This window comes from Narcine bancroftii, chromosome 11 (genome assembly GCF_036971445.1).
Source record: "Narcine bancroftii isolate sNarBan1 chromosome 11, sNarBan1.hap1, whole genome shotgun sequence".
Classification (NCBI taxonomy): domain Eukaryota; kingdom Metazoa; phylum Chordata; class Chondrichthyes; order Torpediniformes; family Narcinidae; genus Narcine; species Narcine bancroftii.
The window spans coordinates 89,888,174-89,915,950 of NC_091479.1; the positions used below are offsets into that span (position 1 = coordinate 89,888,174).

Sequence of the window (27,777 nt, forward strand, 5' to 3'; positions counted from 1 at the left end):
ATTTTGTATATTATCCCAACAAGTCTACTTTGAGTTAATAGTTGATTACAGTAAAACCCCTCGTATCCAGCACCTCTGGGCATTGGCAAGTTCTGGAAAGTGTATTTGCCGGTTGCTTGAGATTGTGTGTGGCGGTTGGTGAGCTAACTGCTGGGGGACGCCAAATTTAAACTTTTTTTAAATACTATTTATTTCTGCAATTTTTTTTGCCGGTTGCTTGAATTCCAGATCATAGGGATTTTACTGTATTTGATTTTCTCAGTGTTTGTTAGATGTAAAATTACAAGTTTAATCAAGATAATTTTCTTCTTTAAGCAATAACTTGATTATCAGGCTCCCTGTCATGCTTGGTAAATAAGGCAAGGGTTTTTGTGTGGTGTTGACTGCTCCAGAGCTGTGAAAAAGTTGGGTGTTGGTGTCCCATGCACCTCTTATGCCTGTATGTTATTTTGAGAGAAGGTCACCTAGCAATTTTAATTTTGTGTGAAGGTTTTAACCACTTATTCTTACGAAATTTGGACCACTGCTTTCATACTTTGGAAGCTGCACACAATTTGTGAAGAAGAAAATAAAGAATGAGATAAAAATGGAAGTTGAAAGTCTGCAGATGCAGAAATTGTAGTCAAAACACAAATGCTGGAGAAATGCGGCCAATCCCACAGTGTCCCATAGGAGGTAAAGATATATTGCTGACATTTTGGGCTTGAGGCCTTCTTCAAGGTGTGAGTAGAAAAGACAGGCATCTGGATTAAAGTCTGGGGAGAAAAAGGGGGAAGAATGGGAGGGGGAGAAGTACATGTAGGTTTTAAAGCCTTCATGAACAGAAATGTGCTGAAGTATTAACATCAGCAGGCCACAGGATTTGGCAGTCTCTTCAATAAAAACATGTTCAGATGTTGCATTATGATATTTACATTTAATTCAGCTCAAGTATTCCATACACAAAATTACCTGCTTGAGCTATCTGGCTATTATAGTTTTAATTAATCTTGTACAAATTAGATTTATATTGACTTTTTTAATTGCTAAATTGTGGTAAATGCACTCAGAAGTGTGACTGATATTTTTTCTGGAGCATTTATAGAAATAATGGGAATTTGGCTGCATAATGTTTAATTTACTGAATTAGTATTGAATTGTATGGATTATTGGACACTCATTTGAACCATGGTCAGTGGCATATGCAGAACTTGATTGATTGTTGATACTTGAATTTGAAAAAGGAAGCTCCAGGCAATAGTGATCATGAAGTTGCAGGATGGTTATCCAGAGATCTCCATGGTATGAAAATTTTCATCTATATCTGATCCGGATGCTCTTGCAGAGCTCCTGAATTAGCCACAGCTAGCCATTTAATTCAAATTGGCAATTATGGATGGACGATGAATGGTGGCTTCTTTGACTGAAATACTAAGGAAATGTTTGTCAGAGCTTTTAAGTACAGCAATGGCATTTGTGTAGTTACCATCAGTGTGAACTCGTTTGACAATGTTTGGAAGAGTTCTCCTTTATCACTTGAGTGAAGATTCTGTCCCAGCACAGGTCCAAATGTTGAAAGCTTGAATCAACACTGCAATAATGCTACATTTATAATTGGCTCTATGTTTCCTTGATTATGTCAGATTAGGGTTTGAATTTTCCATGGTGGAATATGAGAAATTTCCACATTATATTTCTACAGTCTGTCTCCGTAGCAGCACCTGAATATGTGTCATTATAACTGAATTAATATTCAATCAAGAATGCAGAAATCGCTTTACTGCAGATCTTGAAGATTCCTCATAAAGATTAATCTACAGTTGAAATCCTAAAATCCGGGACTACTTGGGATTGGGTCAGTCCAGATTTTTGTATTTTCTGTATTCTCGAGCAATACTTTTAAAATTCAATTTTAAGGAGAATAAATAAAAGGTGAATAGGGAAATTTTGATAGTTTATTAATGAAACATTTTTTCCATATAGAATACAAAGTAAAAAAAAATTATGTGTTCATTTCCATGACTTCTTGCAACTGTGGCACTTGCGTATGCAAGCATACACACAAAAGCCCTCTAAATTTAAAAAGTTTAAGAATTTTTGAGAACTCGGGATGTTTGGGTGGTCTGGATTTTTGGACTTTCTGTATTTGTGTGGAACAGCATTCCTTTAACTAATGTGTTGCTGGCATGCATTAGATCAAAGAGTACAAGAAGCAAGATCAGTGGTTTGCAATGCAACTCCTAAATCGGTGGTTTTCAACCTTTTTCCTTCCACTCACATACCACTTTAAATAATTCCTATGCCATTGGTGCTCTGTGATTAGTAAGGGATTGCTTAAGGTGAATGGGAAGGGAAGGTTAAGAATCACTGCTCTAGACCCAATTGTTAATGAAATATTTTGCTTGAGAACAATTGTCATTGGCCCATTTCCTTTGGAGATATGAAACTGTGCACATAACGAGCCAATTAGGTACAATTAAAACAGTGGTCTTCAAACATTTTATTTCCACCCACATACCAATTCTTTACTAATCACAACACCTATGGCATAGGGATTACTTAAAGTGGTATGTGAGTGGAAAAAAAAAAGGTTGAGAATCCTGTCTTGTGCTGTTTTGCTGTTGGTTAAGATTATGGGTGATTTTGAAGTGATTCCTTGTTTGTATGTTCCTTCCTTCTCCACAGCGACACGCCAAGTAGAGCTGAAGGAGAGACCCTGACCTCAGGTGCTGTCAATGTGGAGTTTGCATCTTTGCCTTGTGATCGTCTGCTTTCCCTGGGTGCTCCGGTTTCCTCCCACGTCCCAAAGACATGCAGCATCTTAGGTGAATTGGCTCGTGCAAATTTCTTTCAATGGCTAGAATAGTAGTGGAATATGATAAAAATGTGAGAAAAATTAAAAAAGAATGGAATTAGTGCAGGATCAGAGTTAAAATATTACGTATGATAGTCTGAGTAGGGTGAAGGGCCTGCTATTCTGCTGTATCCCTCTCCCATGCAATGACTCTCCCGTTGCATTCCATATTGTTCAAAAATCCACTTGTCTCGGCTTTGAAGATGGTTGTCATTCAGAACCCTCTGGCGTAGAGAATTGCTGAGATTTGCAACAATGAAGAAGTTCCCCTCTTTAGTCACTGACCTATTTATTCTGACATTCGCACTCTCATTTCCGTGAGTCTCTGAATTCCAACAGCAGATGCATCCAGCAGTGAGCATTGAGGAATACTTAGACATCAAACCACAGGGAGAAGTACACAGTTCTTAAGTTACCAAGTCATAAATAAACTAAAAATTCAGAATATACTTGCAGTTAATGTAATATTATTTCAGTCTGTTTCAAAAGATTTAATCACATCTGTGAAATATTTCATTGTCTTGGGCCCAGAGTTTACTGCGTACTAATAATGCATGAATACTGTTTAGAAATGAACTTAGACATGGTGCAATGAAGCATATGATTTTCATAGTATTTAAAAAATACATTAAGGTAATTTATCTTAATCCATCATTCCAATGGAGAGGCTGTAAACACATCACCCTGTGGAGGCATATTTAATCTCTTACAACCACGTGGGATTTTTGCATGAAATAATGAATTCACAAATGCTGAAGTTGCTTTCAATTTCAAAGTAATGGCAGCACATTCTAAATTTGACCAACAATGCTCATTAGAAAATGGGCCAGATATCAAAGTAAATAATGCAAATATGCAATGAAGATGGTTATGATGCTGGTAGATGCCCGAACCAAATTGCTTCACATTTATACCTGTGTATTTGTCTTGCTTGATTCATTGTGGGTTTTGTACTATCTGGCCGCATTAGCCCGGTGATGACGACGTTGAACTTGGTTCTGTTAAGAGGAAACTCAGCAGTCTGTCCTTTGAACCAGGAATGTGGTCAGGTCATTTGTGAAGGTGCAGTTCTCTAACATGAAGGTTCTGTGTGGTTTGGATCAGATCCGATACTATTTTGTTGTCATGTGTACAAAATTGCCTTTAGTCACTGAGTGTCCATGGATTCACCTCCAGTGCTCCTGAATCCTCTGGAGCTGCACAAGTCTCCAGTTCAGGTCAAACCAGCGGCAACTCAAGCCCAGTTCTAAACCATGATGAGGAAGCACTCTGCGGCCAGGGCCATTCGGGAGCCCTCCGTACCCTCAGGATCTCTCGTATTCTGGTTCCGATACCTGGTTTACATGAGAGAGTCTCCAGCAGTCTGCAACCTGGTTGTGAGTTCTTTGACCTCGTCGCCAGCACCTCACAGTCTGTGTGGGTTTCTCACCCACAAGTCATCAACAGCTCACTGACTGTGTCCTTCAGTCGCAGTGCCCCTCACTGGTCTGCCACCGTGGTTACCATCCTTAGGGTTGCTTTCTCAGTTTCTCCTTTTCAATGGTGGGGGAAGTATTCTCCCTGCTACAGGTGCGCTACGCCCATCCGCTGCTACCCTGGATTCTGCAACCCCTCGTGGCCTCTGCTGAACACAGGCACCATCATCTTGGTCCCAGAACCTGCTGTTGAAGGATTTTTTTTTAAATCAACTTTTGCTCCTTTAACAGGCCACTGAAAGGCTGCAAGGAATCATCGGCAGTAGGACTGGGTGGTAGGACCTGCAGGGGAACACTGTGTCTCTGCTCCTCACTTTCCTTGGGTCCACACCTGCATCAGGGCTGCGGTTACAACCGCGCCATCATTCTCGATGCTATTCCAAAAGCAGCAGCTTCAAGGAAGCTTTGAGGATATCCTTGACAAAGTGCTTGTTTAAACAATCTGGTGTTGGGCCTGTGAATCACATGACCTGCTTGGCTTAGCCAACTGAGTGTAATTTGGACCACTGCGCAGGATATTGGTCTGAAGAAGACCCTGTTCTAATCTGTGAATTTGGAGGATTTTGCAAAGGCAATATAGTTCGTATTTTCCTCGTGCTTTGAGGAGCCCATTCTACTCTCTCCACTACATTTGGATGAATATTCAGATGTATCCAGTATATTAGAGGAAAGGGGCAATGTTAGCAGATGGACCATGCATTTTATACCAGGTCTGGGGCCTTGATTTTCAAATTCTCCCTTTTTATCCCTCAGTTGACCAAAGGCTGTGCTTACGCATCGAAGGAAATTAACTTTTATCTCTTTCAGTCTTTGTATTGAGTTTAATAGAACAAGCACACATTGTATAGAGAACACAAGGTTACCAAATATGAAGAAGATAATTACATTTCCAAAAAATAAAACAATAAACAATATATCCCTTCCACATACAATGTTGTCAGAATGACAAAAAAAAAACAACTCTAACCCCCACCGAAAAAAAAAAACCTGGGATGTTTTAACATAAATTTAAAGGAATAAAAAAACGTTACTAACTGAAGGAAAAAAACCATACATAAGTACATTCAATGATTAAGGCAAACAGACTCAATGAGCATTAAAATAGTCCATTAAAGGACTCCAAATTTTATAAAAATTAGTGTTGGCATACAATGCGGAACACCTGATCTTGTCTAAATTAAGGTAAGACGTGACATGACATAACCACTGAGTACTAGTAGGTGGAACAGGATGAAATTAATTTTTTTAATCAAGATCTAACTTCAGTAGGATGTGAAATGTGGCCCATAATTTCTGGAATCCCATGTGAACTAGCATGGTACAGCAGAGACTGGTAAGTAAAATGTTTTTGTGATTCAGATGTTGAGTGCCAGGCCCAATCCTGGGTGTTGATGCTGGCTTGCAATTTGATCACTGATATGTGTGCAGATTCAAGCATCATCTGCAAGATTCTGACCTCCTGAGCAGTGTCGCCACTACTTCCAGAAAATAACTCCACTCTTGTTGGAAACTTGGTAAAAGTGAAATACAACATTCCAATGAGTAAGACTGATAAAAGTGTTGGGGGAATATCACAGTCTTGTATGGCACTTGTTTTCACCGATATTGGGTCTGTTGTGGATCTTTTGGTTGGTTTTGTGGTACCTTGAAGCAAATAGAAGATGCTGTCGAGTTTCCACAGTGTTGATTGATTAAGCGTCTTTGGTGAGATTGAAAAAGTGGCTGGTGCTGTCTTCACTTTTTTTTAAAGAGTTGTTGTTTGGTAAATATTATGTCCACTGTGGATTTAGAATCCAGACATGGGGAGAAGCTCTTTGGCTTATGGGTGAAGGCAGTCATATTGGATCCTAGCTCAGACCTTTCTTGTGGCAATCGGCAAGGAGCCCTCTCCATTATGGAACTCTTTTCCTTTCTTAATAATCATGGTTACAGCATCTTAAGATCCCTGAGTTAATTTCCTCTTCCTGTGTGCGGGCAAAAGATTGTTACTGAAACTTTTCACTGCTGAGGTTTAGGATATCGACAGGGATATTATATTGTATGTTTCCAAGCTCAGTCAGATAAATCGCCTTTTAAAACAATATATGTTTCCCAGTGCAATTATTGGTGCTGCTAGTACATAGTCATACAGTTCAAGATTCCTTTATTGTAATGTTACAGAACATGTAATATCACACAAAATTGCCTTTTGCCTGCTGTAAGGCAGGCAAAGAGTCGTATTAGTGTTGCCCGGTTCCCCTTGCAGTTTGAGAGAAAGAGAAGCAAAAGAGAGCCCCTTCAGAGTCACGGAGTGTCTGGATTTGGCTCCAGTGCTCTCGCAGCCTCTGCAGTTGCCCAGACTCCTGTTCAATCCATCGACAACCCAAGCTCCAGGCCGAAACCTCCGACATCATGAAGCCTTCAGCATCAGAAGCCCGTTGGGAACCCTTCTTGCACTCAGTACCCTTCTGAACCTTGGTTCCAATATCTAGTTCCCATGAGCTAATCTCCAGCAGCCCACAACTTGTCTGGGTCCTCTGACCACAAGTTATCCGCAGCCTGTGTGGATCCCCCAGCTGCTGAGCCCCTCACTGGTGTGCTGCTGTGGTCACCTTCCCAGTAGGGTTGTCTCATTTGCATCCCAATTCATAATTCCTGGCATTCAAGAAATCCAAAATTGTATTTGGTAATTGGGAGAATCTATCCCAGATTAGAAGTGTGCATTAATTTTTAATGCTAAGAGGAGTCACGTGATGGAGTAGTGGCCGGTCGGGGAACTCCAGCCCTCTCCGGAAAAGTTTAAAAAAAACACAGAAAACACAAAAGCACAAACACAAAAATTAAAATAAAGTGAAAGTAAAGGTGGGAAGAAAATGGCAGTGAAGAAAGAAAAGTCGAAAACAACGGGAAGAAGAGAAGAAGAAAAGACATCGGAAGAAGAAGGTGATGGCCTTACCTGTCCGAGGAGGCCCGCTGTGTGTGGAGAGAGAAGCCCGCCCCCTCAGGTCAGTCGAAGTCCTGAGCTTGGGACTACAAAAATGGCTCGCGGAGCCAAGCAAAAGTGCGCAACTGCGCATGCGCGATGCGCAAGACAAAAAAAACACTGTCGGGAGGGGGGACCAGCTGAGGAGTCGATCTCCACAGCTGAGAATGACAGCCACAGCACAGCAGCAAGAAGAGAACATAGAAAACAATGAGAACAAGAAAGAAGAGAGTAAAAAGAAATCAAGGAAACAACAGATGACCAACCCAGAGGAAGAAGAAGAAGAAGAACACAGAGAAATGGAAGAAGAAGGGAAAGGCAAGACAGTGGATATATTTTTTTTTAAAGAATATATGGAATCAGTAAAAGAATTTAGTGAAATAAAAAGAAGAATTAAAAGTACAGAAGAAAAAATGAATAGATTAGAGATGGTCATGTCAGATATAGGAAAAAGAGTGGACAAGGTGGAAGAACGAGAAACAGCCGTAGAAATGGAAGTAGAGGACTTAAAAGAGAAGTTAGAAGAATCTAATAAAAAAAGTTAAAGAGACACAAGAGCTGTTAGCTCAGAAGATAGATATAATGGAAAATTATAATAGAAGAAATAATATAAGGATAGTGGGCCTTAAGGAAGATGAAGAAGGCAAGAATATGAGAGAATTTATAAAAGATTGGATCCCCAGGGTCCTAGGAAGACCAGAATTACAGGAAGAAATGGAAATAGAAAGGACACATAGAACATTAGCCCCTAAACCGCAGCCACAACAAAAACCAAGATCCATTTTAGTTAAATTCCTAGGATATACAACAAGAGAAAATATATTGGAGAAAGCAATGAAGAAAATAAGCGAAGACAAAAAGCCACTGGAATACAAAGGTCCAAAAAAAATTTTCTATCCAGACATAGGTTTTGAACTCCTGAAGAAGAGAAAGGAGTTTAATACAGCAAAAGTGATCCTATGGAAAAAAGGATATAAATTTATGCTAAAGTACCCAGCGGTACTTAAAATAGTTATTCCAGGGCAGCAAAACAGACTATTCTCGGATCCGGAGGAAGCACGAAAATTTGCAGAACAACTACAAAACAGACAGAGAGATGAAGACATGTAACGAGAGCAAAAATGACCACGAACTATATGTATGTGTGTATATGGGTATGTGTGTATATATATATATATATATATATATAAATATGCGAAATCAGTTGACGCTTGCGAGTGAATTCGCAAATCCAAATGGAGAGGGGAGATGTGGTTGCCCGACAAGGGATAAAGGGCAACTCAGGAAGGGGAGGGGATAGTGGGGTTAAAGAAATTTTAGATAGGAGAATAAGGGAAATGTTTGATGTTTTAGAAATGTTGTCTTGTAAAGTGTTCAAAACAAGAAAGCAGAAATGGATAAGAAGGAAAGGTGATGATGAGGAAACGGAAAGGAAAGATAAACAAAGTATGAAATGGCTATGTTGAACTATATGACTTTAAATATTAACGGAATACATAACCAAATCAAAAGGAAAAAAACTGCTAAATTTACTGAAAAAAGAAAAAAATTGATATAGCATTTGTGCAAGAAACACACTTAACTGAAATGGAGCACAAGAAATTAAAGAGAGATTGGATAGGACATGTAACAGCAATTCAAAAGCTAGAGGAGTAGCTATATTAATCAGTAAAAATGTACCAATTAAAATAGAAGAGGAAATAATAGATCCAGCAGGGAGATATGTAATGATAAAATGTCAGATATATTCGGAGTTTTGGAATTTACTCAATGTATATTCACCTAACGAAGAAGATCAAAAATTTATGCAAGATATTTTTTTGAAGATAACAGACACGCAAGGGAACATACTAATAGGAGGGGATTTCAACCTTAATTTGGATTCAAACATGGATAAAACTGGGAAAAAAATTAACAGAAAGAACAAAGTAACCAAATTTATAATTAAATCGATGCAAGAAATGCAACTTTTGGATATATGGAGGAAACAACACCCAAAGGAAAAGGAATATTCATATTATTCGGGTAGACATAAAACATACTCAAGAATAGACCTATTCCTGTTATCAGCTCGCATGCAAGACAGAGTTAGAAAAACAGAATATAAAGCTAGAATATTATCGGACCACTCACCCCTGATATTGACAATAGAGTTAGAGGACATCCCTCCAAGAATGTATAGATGGAGATTAAACTCCATGCTACTTAAAAGGCAGGATTTTAGAGAATTAATTGAAAGACAAATTAAAATGTACTTTGAAATAAATACGGAATCAGTGAAAGATAAGTTTATACTATGGGACGCAATGAAAGCGTTCATCAGAGGGCAAATAATAAGTTATGTAACCAAGATGAAGAAGGACTACAATCAGGAAACAGAGCAGTTGGAAAGGGAAATAGCAAATATAGAAAAAGAATTAGCAATGAAGGAAGACACAACTAAAAGAAGAGAATTGGCAGATAAAAAAATAAAATATGAAACACTACAAACATATAAGGTAGAGAAGAACATAATGAAGACAAAACAGAAATATTATGAACTAGGAGAAAAAACACACAAAATTCTAGCATGGCAGCTTAAGACAGAACAAACTAAGAGAATGGTATTGGCATCAAGAAAAAAAGACAAATAAATGACGTATAATCCAACAGAGATTAATGAAAACTTCAGATAATTCTACGAACAATTATACCAAACTTAAAACGAAGGGAAAGAAGACAAAATAGATGAATTTTTAACTAAAATTGAACTACTGAAATTACAAATAGAGGAACAAAATAAATTAACAGAACCATTTGAAATAGTAGAAATACAAGAGATAATTTTTAAAAAACTACCGAATATTAAAACACCAGGAGAGGATGGATTCCCAACAGAATTCTATAAAACATTTAAAGATTTATTAATTCCTCCCCTCCTGGAAGTAATCAACCAGATTGATAAAACACAAAGCTTACCAGATTCATGCAAAACAGCAATAATTACACTAATACCAAAGACAGGGAAAGATCCACTCGCACCAGCGTCATATAGACCAATATCTTTACTTAACACAGATTATAAGATAATAGCTAAACTATTAGCAAACAGATTAGCCGACTATGTACCAAAAATAGTAAATCTAGACCAAACTGGATTTATTAAAAAAAGACGAACCACAGACAATATTTGTAAATTTATTAACTTAATTCATGCAGTAGAAGGAAATAAAGCTCCAACAGTAGCGGTGGCTTTAGACGCAGAGAAGGCCTTTGACAGAGTAGAATGGAATTATTTATTCAAAGTACTACAAAAATTCAGTTTACCAGAGAAATATATTAATTGGATTAAAGCATTATATAAGGGGCCATTGGCGAAAGTGACACTAAATGGATATATATCAAAGCAATTTAACTTAAGTAGATTAACAAGGCAGGGATGCCCACTATCACCCTTATTGTTCGCGTTATCCATAGAACCACTAGCAGAATTGATAAGAACAGAAAATAAAATAAAAGGGATAAAAATAAAAGACAAGGAATATAAAATCAGTTTATTTGCGGATGACGTTATAGTATACTTAACAGAACCAGAAATATCAATAAAAGAATTACATAAGAAATTGAAGGAATATGGAGAAGTGTCGGGATACAAGATTAACGCAAATAAAAGTGAAGCAATTCCAATGAATAATGTGGATTTCTCAAAATTTAAGAAAGAATCACCATTCAGATGGCAAACGCAAGCAATACGATACCTAGGTATACAAATAAATAAAAACCTCGGCCATCTATATAAACTCAATTATTATCCACTAATGAAAAAATTACTGGACGACTTAGAGCATTGGAAAGACTTACCACTAACACTAATAGGAAGGATAAACTGTATTAAAATGGACATTTTCCCAAGGATACAATACCTATTTCAGGCATTGCTAATACACTTTTTTTTTAAAATTTTTTATTAGGCATTGCTAATACACTTGACGGAGAAATTCTTCAAGGAGTTAAAGAAAATAATAAGGAAATTTTTATGGAAAGGGGGGAAACCGAGGATAGCACTAGATAAATTAACAGAATGGTATAAACAAGGAGGCTTACAACTGCCAAACTTTAAAAATTATTATAGAGCCGCACAATTAAGATACCTATCAGATTTTTATCAAACAAGGGAAAAGCCAGATTGGACTAGATTAGAACTAGATAAAATAGGGGAGAAGATACCCAAACATATATTATATAAATGGGATGAAGAATTGGTACAACGTAGGAATTCTCCAGTATTACATCATCTGCTCAATATTTGGAAGAAGATTCATGTAGAAAGGAATAAAACAAATTACCAACTACCAAACTAATACTGATGCAAAATCAGCTAATCTCTTTTACAATAGATAACCTTTCCTTTAGAGAATGGGAGAAAAAAGGGATCAAAAGAATAGAAAATTGCTTTTCAGGAAATAAATTATTATCCTTTGAACAAATGAAGGATAAATATAATATAACTCACGATACAGTGTTGGCATACTACCAACTGAAATCCTACTTGAAGGACAAATTAGGAAGCAGTCTGAGGTTACCAGAGGGAAGTAACTTTGAATATATGATTACAGACACAATGATAATCAAAAAATTTATAACAAACATGTATATTAAACTACAAGATAAGGAGAATGAGGAAACAAATGGTAAAACTAAACAAAAATGGGAACAAGATCTAAACATAAAGATAAAGAATGAAACATGGGCGAAGTTATGCTCTGGAACTATGAGAAATACAATAAATACGAGGTTACATATGATACAATATAACTGGATACACAGGCTATATATTACACCTCAAAAGTTAAATAAATGGGACCCAACAGTAGCTGACAGATGTTTTCACTGTAAAAAGGAAATGGGAACAACAATTCATGCAATCTGGACATGTGAGAAAGTGAAAAAATCTTGGGAAGATCTAAACCAGATATTAAATAAAATCACAGAAAGCAATATACCAAAAAACCCAGAGATCTTCCTCCTAAGTAACATAAAAAAACAAAGAATTTGGACTTGATTTGGATGGTGCACAAAAAAGATTTGTTATGATAGCTCTAGCCGTAGCAAAAGAATGTATTATGTCAGCCTGGAAATTAGAAGAAAACTTGAGAATACAACAATGGTATATAGAAATTAATAAATGTATTCCATTAGAAAAAATAACATATAATTTAAGAAATAATATTACAATATTTGAACAAATATGGGAGCCATACATTAAACACAATAGAGAAAACCTACCGGGGACATCTACCACCTAAAATGACAGAAGGAGAAGGGAATGAAAAGAATTGACTCAGTGGAAATTTTTATTGAGTGACAACATTGTTTGACGGGTTTAATGTATCTTAGATTCTGAACTTTAAATGAATGGGAGGGGAGGTAGGGAGGGTGGGATGGGAAGGGGGGGGGGAGAAAACGACACTGTATATATTTGAAAAGTAAAATGTATGTATCTTGATCAATGTGGTTTATAGTGTGAAAAATAAAAAAAAATTAAAAAAATTTTAATGCTAATGTGTCACAATGGCAGCTGTGATTTGAAAGTTGCTGAGGCTGTTTGAAACTGCAAAGGCAAAAAATTGCAGGAGTCATTTGTAAAACTGTTTACCAATTGACATGAAATTGTAAGTGAGAACATCTGACCTCTGCTGTCGAGAAAGTCCAGCAGTGACCTGCAGCAAAGTCCACGTGTGCTTTCATATTTATTGTGCTCTGTGTCCCCATTCATCCCCTAAAGCAAGTTTAAGGCTCTATTTGGTTATTAGTTAGAAAAAATGTGTGCATTTTCTGAAGCAAAAGGGTTATTGGAAATCTGAGCACCATTGTTGTTGAATTATGAGGGTCCAGTATTCTTTCCAGCTAATTAAATATGTCTAAATGGGATGAATTGTTAGGATGTGTTGCTGTTATTATCAATTGCACAGTTCCTATCCCTTCATCTCTTTTTTTTTGGCCTGCTGAATATTAGCTTTAATGTTGTATAATAAACTGAAGCACGAGAAAGCCATTTGGGTCCTCGTTCCGGCTCTAACATTCATTACGATTGCAGATGACCATTTGCCTCAGCACTTATTTTCCTTATATTCCACCTGTTTGTGGCTGCTACTATATTCTTTTCAGCCCCCTTGTCTCATAGTTCATTTGTTAACTTTCATTACACAATACACTGTACTGGAAAAACCTGTTTTTTCTTTGGATGCTTGGCATCCTGTTATAATAAGCCAATTCTTATACACTACAAGAGCTCATCCACCACATTGCCCCTTAATATGATGAGCCCAATCTCTATGTAGATCAAAATCTCCCATGATGATGCATAACTCTCATTAACCTGCAATTTACATTTCTTGGTTTATGCTGTGCCCTGCATTGAAATGCTGTTCACTGGCTAATATACAATTCTCATGTTTTCTGCCACTTGCTGTTTCTTTTCTTTTCCAAAATTTTAATTGGATTTTACAGAAATAGTACATAAATAAGAGCCATTAATCAAGGTAACGTAGCAAAAGGAATATACAGAAAAAAGTTATATAAGAAAAATGAAACATATATAACCTCAATATCATAACAGTCAAACAGGAAAAAAAGTAGCAAATAGATAATTGAAAAAAGATTTTAAAAAGTTAACTATTATACCATACTACAAATTCTAATCCCTTCCCTTCTGAAGTTGTCTGGTAAGTACATATAATTTCACTACCATTAAAAGAAACCACAAACTCACAAAGCAAAATCCAAGTGATCTTATAAATTACAAAAAATAATTGATAAAAGAACCCCATAAACTTAGAAAATTTAAATCCATTGCGATAGTTTTTTTTTTCCAAAGTTAGGCAACCCATCATATTGGCTGTTTCTTAGCTTCAGCCAAATGGGTTCTTTTACTTGATGCAAAATACTGCAGGTGGTGGATATCTAAGTCAAAGACGGAAGATGTTGGGAATGCCCAGCAATTCAGGCAGCATCTGTGGAGAGAGATTAATATTTTTGGCATTTTCTCATGTTGTTCTGAATTTTCCACTTTTGCTGTCTCCTGCCTTTTTTTTTGCACTTTAAAAAAAAAATAATAGAAATTACCTGTTTCCTGCCACCTTTTCCATTTTATCTCTTTCACTTAAAGAATTTGAACTCTGAACCTTGATCACTTAGTAACTGTCTTTGAAATGATCATACCCATTTGTTTTTGTTTGCGCCGTTCATGCTATGAGAATGTTGCGAGCGTTCAAAAAAGAGACCAGTTTTATCTTTTTCCCATTTCACAGTTTTTATTGTACAATGTATTTACATATGTCCAATTACAATAATAAAATAATCTAATTGAATTAAACTGAAAGAAAATGAATATGTAAGATAGACAATAAAAATCTTAGTGCAAAAATGTGACTTGCCGTGGTGCAGATATTCTATGATATAAGCCCAACAAGGGGAGGTTCAAGAGTCTGATAACTATTGGAAAGAAACTTCTTGAACCTAGATGTGCTGGTTTTCAGGCGTCTGTACCTTTTGCCTGAAGATAGCAGTGAGAAGAGTGGGTGACCAGGGTGATGGGGGACCCTTATGAATTTTGGCTTCCTTCTTGGGACAGAGCCTGAAAAGAATACAGTAGCAACCACAAACAGATGGAGGGCAGAGCCTGTGATGGACCTGGCTATGTTTGCTGCCTTCTGCCTCCCTGGGCACTTGGAAGTTTCACTCTAATTGAAGGTATAATATTTGTGTGCACCCTCCCTTCCTGATAGACTCTAATTATTGGGGTTTTTTTTGGCTTCCCTTTATCCTTGCTTTTTGAAATTTTCTAAATTTGCCTTCACAAGATCCCTCCCCCACCATCTTACCAACACCTCCAGATGGTTTAAAGCCTTTTTAATTTGCTAGTGCTCTGATTCCTTAGAATTCAATTCCTTTTGTATACAGTGGCTTTTAAGAAGTCTGTGAGATCCCAGTAAGAATAGGTGCAGCATGTGGCAGTTTATGAACATCATATTCAGCGTCACGTTGTCAGTCTCACAAATATCAATAGTAGCCTCATCCTCCTTCTGCCATTGATTGTTAATGATTATATTTTGGAATCTCGCTGTGACATTTTTGAATGAGTGGACAGCTTTAAATTTTATAAATGTAAATGCCTCATTCAGATCTTGTCCCTTTAAGTGAATGAAACTGGTTTTCTCTTCACTAGTTTGTAACTTGGCCGGAATTTAATAAAAATGATGTTGCATGCAAATTGAGCTCCAAACATTCTCATGTTTATATTCATATGGTATGATTCTATTAAATGATATTAGCGGATCACTTAAATAGTTGAAGCTCTACCAGTTTCATTCTGCCTTGCTTCCTTCAATATTACTTGATGAATGGCTTGTATTAAATCCCCTGACAGATGTGTGCACATGCCTGAGCATAATTGCCAGGTTTAAATCCAGCAGCCTGATGGGGTTGCTTCTCAGTGGTAATTAAGGGTACTGAGGGAAAATGCCCTCCCCTCAGTTCCCCAACAATCTCTGTCTGTTGCACAAAACTGCCTGCAGTGCATCTATAATCAGTTAATCCCACAAAGATTTTTATTTTCCCCAAACGATATATTGACACCAAAATGTATTGTCAATGCTGTAAAAGTGTAGCCTGGGAAATAGTGCAATGAAAAACTATGGAGAGCATTCAACATCTCTAAATGAAAATAATTACTAGGAAAATTATAGAAGGTGCCAATCAAATTTAGAATACATTGGTTAATTATAATGAAACCTTCAAACGGATTGTTAACAGAAATATGGTGACTTTTTTGTAACATTTGATTTGTTGTGTTCTTTCTTTTTTTTTCACACCATAAATCACATTAGCCATGATATACACTTTTTCTTTTTCACACATATACAGTGACTTTTTCTCCCCCCCCCTCCCTCCTCCCAAGCCACCCCCCCACCCCCCCCTCTCATCCATTTTAGGTATACAATCTAGGTTGCATTAAACAAGAAAAATACTGGACTGAGTCTTGTTCACATGTTGCTCTAAATTTGTGGCAATGGGGGAGGAAGGTCCAGGGGTTTGTCCATAAATCCAGAGTTGGAAATTTTCCGAATCAGAACTTATTGTCACGAACATGTAACGAAATTTGTTGTTTCATGCAGTATTACAGTACAAACATTTATATAAACCATGCTACAAAATCAATTTTAAAAGTGCAAGAAAAGGTCAAAGTGAGGCAGTGTCTGTGGTTCATTGCTCATTCAGGAATCTGATGGCAGATGGAGAGAAGCTGTCCTTGTCTCTGAGTGCTCGTCTTCAGCCTCCTGTACCTTTTTCCCGAAGGTAGCAGAGTAAAGAGGGCATGGCCTGAGTGGTGGGGGTCTTTTAGGATAGAGGCTGCTTTTTTTAAAACACTGCCTCTTTTAGATGTGCTCGATGGAGTGAAGACTGGTGCCTGTGATGTCGCAGGCCGAGTTAACAACCCTCTGGAGTTTTTTTCTATCCTGAGTGTTGGCACCTCCATATCAGACAGTGATGCAACCAACCAGAATGCTCTTCACGGTACACCTGTAGAAGTTTTTGAGAATCTTTGGTGACGTACCGAATCTACTCAAACTCTTCATCAAGTATAGCCACTGGCGAGCTTTCTTTGTGATTGCTTCGACAGGTCCTTGGAGATGGTTTTTGTGTGTGAATCCTCTTATTACAAGCTAAGGATTTCAACCATGTTCGGCTGTTTTTCTTATGCATGCTAATGGCATTGGTGGGGTTGAAGCTTGGCAACTTGCCCAGATAACTGCCCTATCCCACAGTGGCCAAGGGCAAGTGAAAAAGATACAACAGCCCTCAGTTGTCTACTGAAGCCAAGACAATAGAGAGAGAACTTGCATCCCCATTTCCTGTTTTTCCAAAGTGACCATTTAGAATCCTCATCCTCGATTGTTGCTCAACATTTAACAATGACTGGAACACTTAATCTGAGAAAGTTGTCTTGTCTTGCCTTAATGCATTTGTGAAGACATCAATCATTTGCAATAAGTCAACTCAAGAGATTTCTGTTGTCTTAAAATGTACTTTCTTGCCCTTCTGTGTGTGGATTGCAGAGCCCTGAACCGACTTTACAACAGTGCAGTGACTGGATATTGCTTGCATATATTTAATCCCAACCAAATAAAGTGGATCAGAATTAAAGCATGAGGTAAGAATGTTTTCCAAACCTATATCTGGCAGTGATGATGGCCAGAAGAAAAATCTATTCAATAATATTCTTAGCGTTGGATTCGTGAATTCAGTATGCTTTCTGGAAACATGTTCACAATTTGCAGAGAATGTCTTTCAGATATGGCATGAACTGTAATTGGTGTGTGTTCCAATTAAAATGAAATAAGGCTTCAGCTGTAATGAAGGTTGACATGTTAATTCAGTTTTGAGGAAGTGCTGTTTTAAATTTAAATTTAGACATACAATTAAGTAACAGTAAGTAACATAAGTAACATAAGAGTAAGGCCAATTCAGCCGTAGAAATCCATGCTGCCCAATTTAAACCCCCAGTATGTTTTTGAAGGGTGGGAGGAAACCAAAGTCCTCCTGGAGAAAACCCATGCAGACATGGGGAGAACATATAAACACCTCACAGTGTGGGTTTCGAACCCAGGGAAGGCATTGTACTAACTGCTGCGCCAACTGTACTGCCCTCTACACGAACTATGCCGCCATAAGTAGATGCCTTTGAGGCACAGGTGGAAGAATATCTTCACATTTTTTCAGTTACCGAACCAACATTCAACCGATATTGGACGGGTGAAGATTCTTTCGATCTTGTGTTGCCGATTTGCACAAATTAAGTTCACTTCATCGGTTTAAAATAAACTATGAAAATTAGCTCCTAAAGCGAGATGGATGTCTTGCTGGTGTGAACATCACTCAGATCTTTCTTTGTACATCTATCCTTTGACTTGGCTGAGCTCACCAGGGAGGCCTTGGAGAGCTATGACCACTGTGATCCATGTGGCTTGAGCACTTGAACTAGGAATCTTCATCACCAATGACAAAATATGAATTGCTGTAATAGCTAATTAAATGTTATAGTTTCCTGAATGACTTCTCTTGAAATTCACGGTTTTCCAACAGCCTGCTGTGGCAAATGATGAATAGCTTTTGCAGCTACTTGGAAGACCACCACAGTCAAAGGAGATAAATTAACCTTGAACTCCATACTCCCAGTTTAATTGATGTCCTGTTATCTATGTGAAGGCTGATAAAGATAATCATTCTGAATTTGACAATGAGCTCTATATACTGGCGGAGGAGGGACTTGTAGATTGTTTAATTCCACATCATGAGGCAGTTTATCAGTTTTAGTTAATTTAAGTGAAAATAATTTGAAAGCAGATCGGACACTTTATTAATTTTTGAAACCTATTGATCTCGGTTTTGAATGGAGGCGGTGATTGAGCCTCCACAATCTTCCAGAATTCCAAAGGTCCACCACACACCGATTGAGGACATTTCTCCTTGCTTTAGTTTAGCCCTTTTTCTCAAAATGTGCCATTTGGTGCTAGACCTCAGTCAGAGGAAACATTCTTTTGGCATCCAGCCCAGCAAGACCTTTTAAGTTTCACTGAAATCACCTCTCATTCTTAAAAACTCTAAAGAATCCATCCACACTTCAGTAAAACTCCTTTCAGAAGACAAACCTGCCATCCCTCTGTGGCAAGTATGTACTTAACAAGGGAAGGAGATCTCAATATAAATAGGGGTAAAACACAAAAGTCTGCAGACACCATGGTTGCAGTAAAAGCACAACACAGGAGAAACTCAGTAGGTCAAACAGTGTACTTCACAGAGCAAAGATAGAGATACATAACCAATGATTTGGGCTTGAGCCCTTTATCAAGGTATGAAAAAATGTAGACAGGCATCTGAACAAAATAGTGGGGGGAGGAGCACAGACTCAAAGGCAGGAGGTAATAGGTGGATAAAGGAGGCCACACCAGTGAACAGAGGGAGAAGGAATGGCTCTAAATTGAAGGGGGGTGGAGAGACTCTAAAGGGGAAGGGAAGGGAGGGATAATGGAGAGTAGGTTGGCAGAAACCGGAGCTCTTACCCGCATGTCCTCCATTTCCTGCTCATCTATCTTAGCCCCCTCTGCCCGCAGACATGACAAACAGGATTCCCCTTGTCCTCACCTACCACCCTATAGCCTCTGCATGCAACACATTATACTCTGTAATTTCCAACATTTCACTTTCAAGTGAAGCAACTTACATACCCGTGGATGTTATCTACTGCATCCAGTGATCCCATTGGCCTTCTCTACATTGGAGAGACTGGACACAGACTCAGATTACTTTGCTGAGCACCTTCACTCTGTCCATATCAGTGACAGGAAACTCTTAGTGGCCAATAACTTCAATTCAGTGCCCCACTCCCATGCTGATATGTCCGTCCATGGCCTAGTGTACTGTCCCACCAAGACCATCCATAAATTTTTCATCTGGGCACTCTCCAACTGGATGGCATTATCATTGACTTCTCTGGTTTCTGCTATCTTTCTCTCCATTCTCTTCCCACCCCCCCCTTCCCTTTCACTTTGTCTTCTTTCCTCCAGCTCTCCACCCCCTTCCTTCTCCATTTTCAGAGCCATCCCTCCTCCTCATGTTTGCTGGTGTGTCCTCTCTCCCATATCCACCTATTACCTTCTGCCTTAGGGTCAGTGATCCTTCACTTCCCTCCACCCCCCCCCCCCCCACCATTTTGTTAGGGCCCCTGAAATGTTAGTTATGTGTCTTTATCTTTGCTATATAAAGTACAATGTTGAACCTACTGAGTTTCTCCAGCATTGTGCTTTTACTTAACACAAACGTAAATACTTCAGGTATGGTCTCACCAACCACAATAAAATTTCCTTCCTGCTGTAAAACAAAATCACTGACAATAAAGCCTAAGATACCATTTTTTTCCTCCTAAAGTGCACAGTTTCGTTTTGATCGGAGTCATTGAACCACTCACCTTTCAACAGAGACTGTGTTTTATGTGCACCTGTTATGTCATAGACCAGCAGCAATGGTATCTTCAAAACAATTATTTTTATTAATATCTATTAATAATATATTTTATTTAACTCTAAACTTAACCCCAACTATGCGCAAATGTATATATGTATGTATGTATGTAAATCATTGCAGCTTAGGCACAGTTCTTAAAAATAATTTTAAAATTCAATCTTAGAAATCTTGTGTTGAAACTTAAAATCTTTAAACTGATGTTCAGAAGTAATTATGTAGTAGGAGAGACACAGAGTCATCAGACTTCTCAAAACTCACTAATTCTTGTCAAGTTGCTCTCATAGAAATGTTTCTTCATATGAATGATTTATCACAATTTCCTCCCTTTCTTGCAAGGAGGTTACAGAGCTTGTGACTCTCACGATGCAATGCTTCCACGAACCCAGGCAAGGATTAAACAAAATGATCATGATCCAAATGCAAGCATGCTCTTGCTTTCTTTATCCAAATATGGGTCAGTCAACAGTGACCATTACAATGGCCACAGCAGATTTCTCTCCTCTGACAAGGAGAGTAGCAGAAGTGGCCATTTCACCTGAGAGTCACTTTAATTCTGTGTTCAGATGATACTAAAATATTGCTTTTTGAAGTGTCTTAATTACATAGCTTGTATTGATCAATTACTGACTTTTCAGTTTCAATTTCTCAAAAACATGAGTCAATAAACAGATGCCTTCTGTTTAAACAGATGTCTCTTTGAGCAAACATTCCATAGTTTCAGGTTCTTAATTGTTTGTTTACAGAATTTACTTGATATAGTCTCTGCCTCTGTTTCAAAATGATGTTATCTGTATGTCTTTCCCTGCATCCAACCCCCCAAAGTAACATTACTAAAATATAATATATGTAAAATACAGATGAAAAATAATAGAAACCTGTAACAGCACCATTGATGTTTTTCCATCTTGTATGTACTCACCCACTCACCTTGTCTATCTCCCCTGAAACCTTTATTCCTGACTCTGAAGTCAGAATTCCACCCAGAATCTCAACTGGTTAGGCACAGAGAATGTGACCCATTCTGTTCATCCACTGAGAAGTATTTCCAGGTCAAGGTTACAGAAAATTTTGAGAGGTAGAAGAAATGCAAAACTTGGATTCTACGGACCAGACCACTTTGCACGCCACACTCGAGGAGAATATGCGATGCAATAGAAACCCACATATTCAGCTTTACCTTTTACTCACACTGCAGAGATTAGCAGTGTAGCTGAAACTCTTTCAGCTATTAAAACATTTCAGCAATAGACGATATATGGGGTCAAATATAGTTAAAAAGATTGCGCAGATTACTTTTTTAAATGTCAAAGGCTGGAAACTTAGAGGAGATTTGGGAGTCCAGTTGTGCTCATTTATCATATTTTTAGGTATCATGGACAGGGTTTGGGAACTAATTAGATTGGGTTGCTCGCTTATTCGTCCAAACCAGTTTCTCAGCCTGTGGCTCACTGGTGGTTTGCAAATTTGGAATCGGTGCTCCGTGACGCTGAGGTAAACGCAAATATTACAGATACGATAAATAATGTTTAGAACAAGGCTACAAACTTGACAAAAATGCCACATTGAGTGGTATATAAATCGACCCCCAAAGCTCGCTATGCCAGAGATGGGCCGTACGTTGATTGGTATAGATCACGCAGATTGATTTGCTGGGCATTCGCTGAAAGTGATTGCTGTCATGGAGGGTTCATCGACACAACGCAGCACATGACAAAAATATGAAGCGAGCTTCAAGTTGAAAGGGGTAGAAATGGACAAGGAAAGCAACAACTGCACTGCTGCGAGATAATTTGATGTGAATGAGCAGTTGATAAAAGATTAGAGGAGGAAAGAAGAGACTTTTAAGAAACATAGCATAAAGGCAATGTTCTTTGAGAAAAGGAATCACTCGTTGGCCAGAGTTGGAAAAGCACATTGCAGAATGGCTACGTGAACAGAGGCAGGATTGCTACATAGTCACCTGAAATAAAATAAGATCGTTTGCACTGCACTCAGCCAAGTTGCACCCAGACCTCAGTGATGATTTTGAGGTTACAGGAGCCTGGTGCAATCTTTTCATGAACAGGAAAAATCTGGTATTACACCAACAAACAAAAATTGCACAGAAACTACCAAAAGTTGAAAGTTTTCACCAGTTTATTACACAAAATCAACAGACACACCAGTTTGCATTGGCAAATATCAGAAACATGGACAAAACCCTCATAAATTTTGACATGATAGGCAACAGAACAATGGAATGGAATGATGTTAAAACCAGAAGTACAGCCCACGAAAAGACCAGGTTTACTGTGGTGTTATCGTGCATGGCCAACGGGACAAGGTTAAGACCCATGGTAATCTTCAAATGCAAATTTAAACTAAAAATGAAATTCCCTGCAGGTATTTTTGTACATTTTCATGAAAAAGGATGGATGGATGAAAATGGAGTAAAACTCTGGATAGACAATGTGTGGAGCAGGTGGCCAGGCACTTTATCCAAAGAACAGAATTTGCTGGTCTGGGATATGTTTTGTAGCCACCTAACTGAAAATACTAAAAGTAGATTAGCACTACATAATACTTTCATGGCGGTTATCCTGGCTGGTTTGACATCTATATTGCAACCTTTAGGTATCTGCTTAAACAAGCCATTCAAAGACTGTGTGTGAGGAATGGAATACGTGGATGTCAAGTGCAGAAAAGATGTTTACAAAAGGCAGGGCAATGTGTGCTGTGTCACTTCGTGCTCAAAGCATGGGACAAAGTTGGAGACGGTGATAAAATCATTTTAAAAAGTGCGTTATCTCTTGTGCAATTGATGATTTATTGTGGGACACTGACGAAGAAGCTGAAACCACCCCATCAGATACAGACTGGGACCCATATGATTACTGCTTAAACATGGATGTGCTTGCCGCCATCTTTGCTTCAGATGATGTTAGCAAGAGTGATTTTGAAGGGTTCTAAATGTGTTGTTGTTTTCAGGCATTGAAAATCTGTCACAGTTGGAGAATATTTTGGAGCTGCAATGGGAATAATTAAAAAGATGCGCCAACTGGAAGCTTTAACTAAGTATGAAGCACTGCCTGTGGTGGACCAGGCTGAATGGATTTGTCTCCTATGAATTGCACAGAAATACTACAAGCCAGGCTCTCTCTATTGAGAAAGTAGATACACAGGCATAAATGAGTTTCTTGGATGTCTCTTAAACATGATGAGTTTGGCTGTCAAATGTGATGAAGTGTTCACAAGCACCAAAAGAACTTAAATACAAAGTGGTCAATCATCTTGTATGTACTGACACTTGGTATTTATTGAAGAAAAATACATCAAATCTGGCACTGAGGAGGAAGATCTGTTATCAGAGAGGAGGAGCTAAGAGCTTGTGGGAATTTCACATTCTCAGAATTTTATGGAGTCAGAGATTTCAGGATGGAAATTGGAAACTGATGTATCCATTTGCTATAAATGAAGTGGGAAAAGATGTATAAATATTTCAAAGTCAGAGAGGGGCAGAGTTATGAGAGGGTGGATCAGTTTCATGATTGGGAGTGGAGAGTTTAAGTGAAAATGAATAGGAGGCAATTTATTCAAAACATAAATAGAGAATTGAGGTTTGCATCCCCCGATCAAAGGACAATTTCTGTTCCCAAGAATATTCACTCATTTCTTCCGGAGCAATTCAAGGAAATGCAAACACTGACAGGAGAGGGGATTTGTTGATTACCCTCCACACCCCAATCCTGTTGTTGCTCAGTGTTCCTGAGACATAAACAGAAATTAAACTTGGTGTTTTAGTCCTTGCCTCTTAAATTTGAAAATGTGCCTTGAAAATAAAATCACAAACCTATTCTGAAAACGACATAGGGCCATTTGTAGAATGTGATGTGTGACTTCTTGTTGAAGACATTCTAATGCACCTACTAGAATTGTTAGATGCCAGATAAGTGAATTTCCGGTTGTTGAGACTGTGTGTTGCGAGAATGGAGAACTAATGGTGAGGTGTGCCATTTTTAAACTTAGGTAATTTATACCCATTTATTTGCCACTATTTTATTTTTGCCGGTTGCTTGAGGCTTCCGGTTGCTTGAATTCCAGATAACAGAATTTACTGTATATTTCCATTTTCAAGGAAACTCTTTTACCCAAAATTGGATCAAGAAATGAAAATCTATCATATTGATCTGTACTTGTTTAGGCTGGGGGCATTTAAATGTTCAGTATTTGATTTTCTTAAAGGCTTTGGCTTATGGGAGTTGATTGTGACATAAGCATGAACTGGATTTTCCCCATTATATTAAAACACAGAAATGCTGGAAGTTCTCAGCAGGTTTTGCAGCGTCCATAGGAGGTACGATACACAATGGACATTTTGAGCATGAGACCTTATTCAAAAAATGGTGGTGCTGCTGGAGCTGTGCTAATGGCAGGGCTGCCACTGGGCCGGACCTGAGGAGGGCGAGGAGCAGAGACCTAATGTTTCCCTCATGAGGTCCAATCTCCCAGTCCGTACATGCTTTAAACGGCCTGGTAAAGGAGCCGGCAACAGTTTATTTTAAATTTCTGTGACCTCAGCGTCTGTGCCAAAGATGGGTTGCAAACTCCAGGGAAACAGAGACTAGTGCAAGCACCAGAAAACAGGGAGACCAACACTCGTTTGAGAAGGAGAAGCGGAGGATCCATGCGGCATGTATTGATAGAGAGTTAGTGCTAATCGTGACCGCAGGGGAAGTCGGGAGATTCAAAATGAATGCCTCCACAAGATCTTGTCTATGTGCTTTAGCTAATAAACGTGAATTGGCGTACACACCAGGGAAACATTGTGTTAGCTGATGTTAGCTGATGTTAGCTAATCCAGGGCACACTGAGAGTTCCACAGAGACAGACAGATGTGGATCTCCACGTGAATCTGATCACCGAATCTCTTCCCATATCTGGCATGAAATCCAAGCAGCTCGCAGGTGAAACAGAAAAGGACACAGTTCTACAGAAGGTCGTCAAGAATCTGAATGAAGGATGGCCTAGATGTGAATGTCAGCCATACTACAACATCAGAACTGAGCTGAATGTTGTCAATGGGCTTCTACTTGGACAGAGCAGAATTGTCATTCCTCAATCACAGAGATAAGGAATGCAGGAAATGAGATGGAAAAATGCAAGAGAAGAGCCAGAACTCCTGTTTATTGGCCAAGGATAAATGCTGACATTGACAGGATGGTTTCCAGCTGTGAGACCTGCTTGAAGCATCACGTAAAGCAGACACAGGAACCCATGATAATAACTGACTTACTAGTAAAACCATGGCAGAAAGTTGGGACTGATCTGTTCCACATGGATGGAAATAATTACTTGCTGGTTATTGATTATCAATTGAACTTTCCGGAGATTATGCTACTTCCTAACATGTCTGCTGCTTGTGTGATCAAGATATATGAAATTGATCTTTGCAAGACATGGAATTCCTCAAATTGTCTATAGTGACAATGAACTATGTTACAGTTGTAGAGAATTCCAGAACTTTGCAGGAGGATGATTTTCAACATGTGACTTCAAGTCCTCTGCATCCACAGTCATAAGGTAAAGCAGAGAAAGGAGTTCACATAGTTGAACAGTTGCTCAAGAAAGCACTAGACAAGTGGTTTTCAAACTGCCCCTCTAAACTCACATTCCACCTTAAGTAATCCCTATGCCATGTGATTAGTAAGTGATTGCTTAAGGTGGTATTTGAGTGGGAAGGGAAGTTTAGAATCACTGGTCTAGACCCAATTGTTACTGAAATATTTTGCTTGAGAAAAATTGTCCTTTGGAGTTATGAAACCATGCACATAACAAGTCAATTAGATACAATTAAAACAATGGTTTTCAAACTTTTTTCTCTCTAATCACATACCACCTTAAGCAATCACTAACCACAAAGCACTTATGGTGTAGAGATTGCTTAAGATGGAATGTGATTTTTTTTGGCGGGGATGTAGTTTGAAAACCACTGCACTAGACAGTGGCTCAGATCTGTATATACTGTATACTCTGAAGTACAGAGCTTTGCCACTTGAACATGGCATTCTGATGGGACATAGACTACGCATCACACTTCCCTCCTCTGTAGACCCAAACAAGAACAGAGATGTAGAGGAATTCGAATGGAAACAAAAGTCTCTGCAATGGAGACAAAAAGCAAACTATGACAAGTCAGCAGGAAGGTTAGGGCCACTGGCACAACAGGATACAGGGAGACTCGGACATTCCAACACTTGGGACAGAAAGGCCACTGTTCTGGAGGGAGTAAATCCAAGATCCTACACTGTCAGAACAGAGGATAGTCGAATACTGAAATACTGAGGATGAATCAAAAGAGCCTGCTGGAAACATAAGTGTGACGGATTATATTATATTTTACATTATGTATGTAAATGTTTTTGGAGGAGATAGATCACAAAAAAACACAAATACTTCACAAAACAGATCTCATTTAAAATGGAAGAGCTTTGCTGAAAGTGAATCATGCAAACACCGAGAGCCTTTGCAAAGACAATAAAACAAAGAGACTGCTTTGCTAAAGAATTTCAAAAGTAGGTGTAAATGGATTATTGTTTTGAAAGCAACAAACTCAGAAGTTTGGGTCCAGTGCCACAATCTGGATGCAGTTTGATCTTCTGAGAAGGTCATGTGATTTTTGCAAGCAGAGAGGGAGGAGACCAAACAGTCTTTCACTATGAGAGAGAGAGAGAGAGAGAGAGAGAGAGAGAACTGGTTGTTGTAGTCATGGAAAGCTGGCAGCTTGTTGAAACCCTATTTTGAAGACAGGTTGTGAGTTCTGAGTTCAGCCTGTTGAAAACCCTTTTGGTCCATACAAGAGGAAACAACTGGTTAGAGGGTTTCACCTGAAATAAGTGAAACAAAAGGAACTCTGTGGTGACCTGCAGAAGAAGAGGCTATCATTTGGAATACTGATGGGGCAAGTTTCTTTAGCATGACACTGAAGTGGCTGATCAGAGGGAATCAGTTTGTACGTGTCCAACGAGCAATAGATCTCTCTCTGAAACCAACAAGAACCTTCCTGAGCAGTAATCATTTACCTTTAAGCACCAAAGCTTGGTGAAAATTCATAAATGTTAAATTCTGTGCACAATGAAGTGAGATTGGACTGTGAATCAAAGAACTTTCCTGAACATTACTTACATGTGCGCTTAGAATTAGAAGGGGGTAAATTAGGTTAAGTTAAGTTGATAGTGATGAGTTAAAGTGTGATCCTGTTTTTATGTTTAAAGAAAATGAAAAGTAACTTTTGTTTAAGTAACCATTTGTCTTGGTGAATTTCTATTGCTGCTAGGTTTTGGGGTCTCCTGGGGCCCTTAACATAAGAAACATTCAGGATCGGTGTCAAAGGGGGGGCATCTGTGAGCATTGCCCCCCTCCAAATGAGGTGCTATGACCCCCATACATTCATGGCTATTCCTGGCCGT

General features: G+C 38.5%; 1 protein-coding gene across 3 annotated transcripts in view; it reads left to right on the forward strand.

Annotated features, from left to right (window-relative positions):
* Positions 1–27,777, forward strand: part of grip1 (glutamate receptor interacting protein 1) — a 305,651-nt gene that overhangs the window by 146,824 nt on the left and 131,050 nt on the right. Inside the window, exon 1 of one of the 3 annotated variants that reach the window (XM_069903991.1) lies at positions 17,382–17,462. The exons of the other annotated variants lie outside the window; for them this stretch is intronic. The gene's annotated coding sequence lies outside the window, so the exon portion shown is untranslated. Of the gene's footprint in view, positions 1–17,381; positions 17,463–27,777 lie in introns of those variants that run through there. 3 annotated transcript variants of the gene reach the window in all.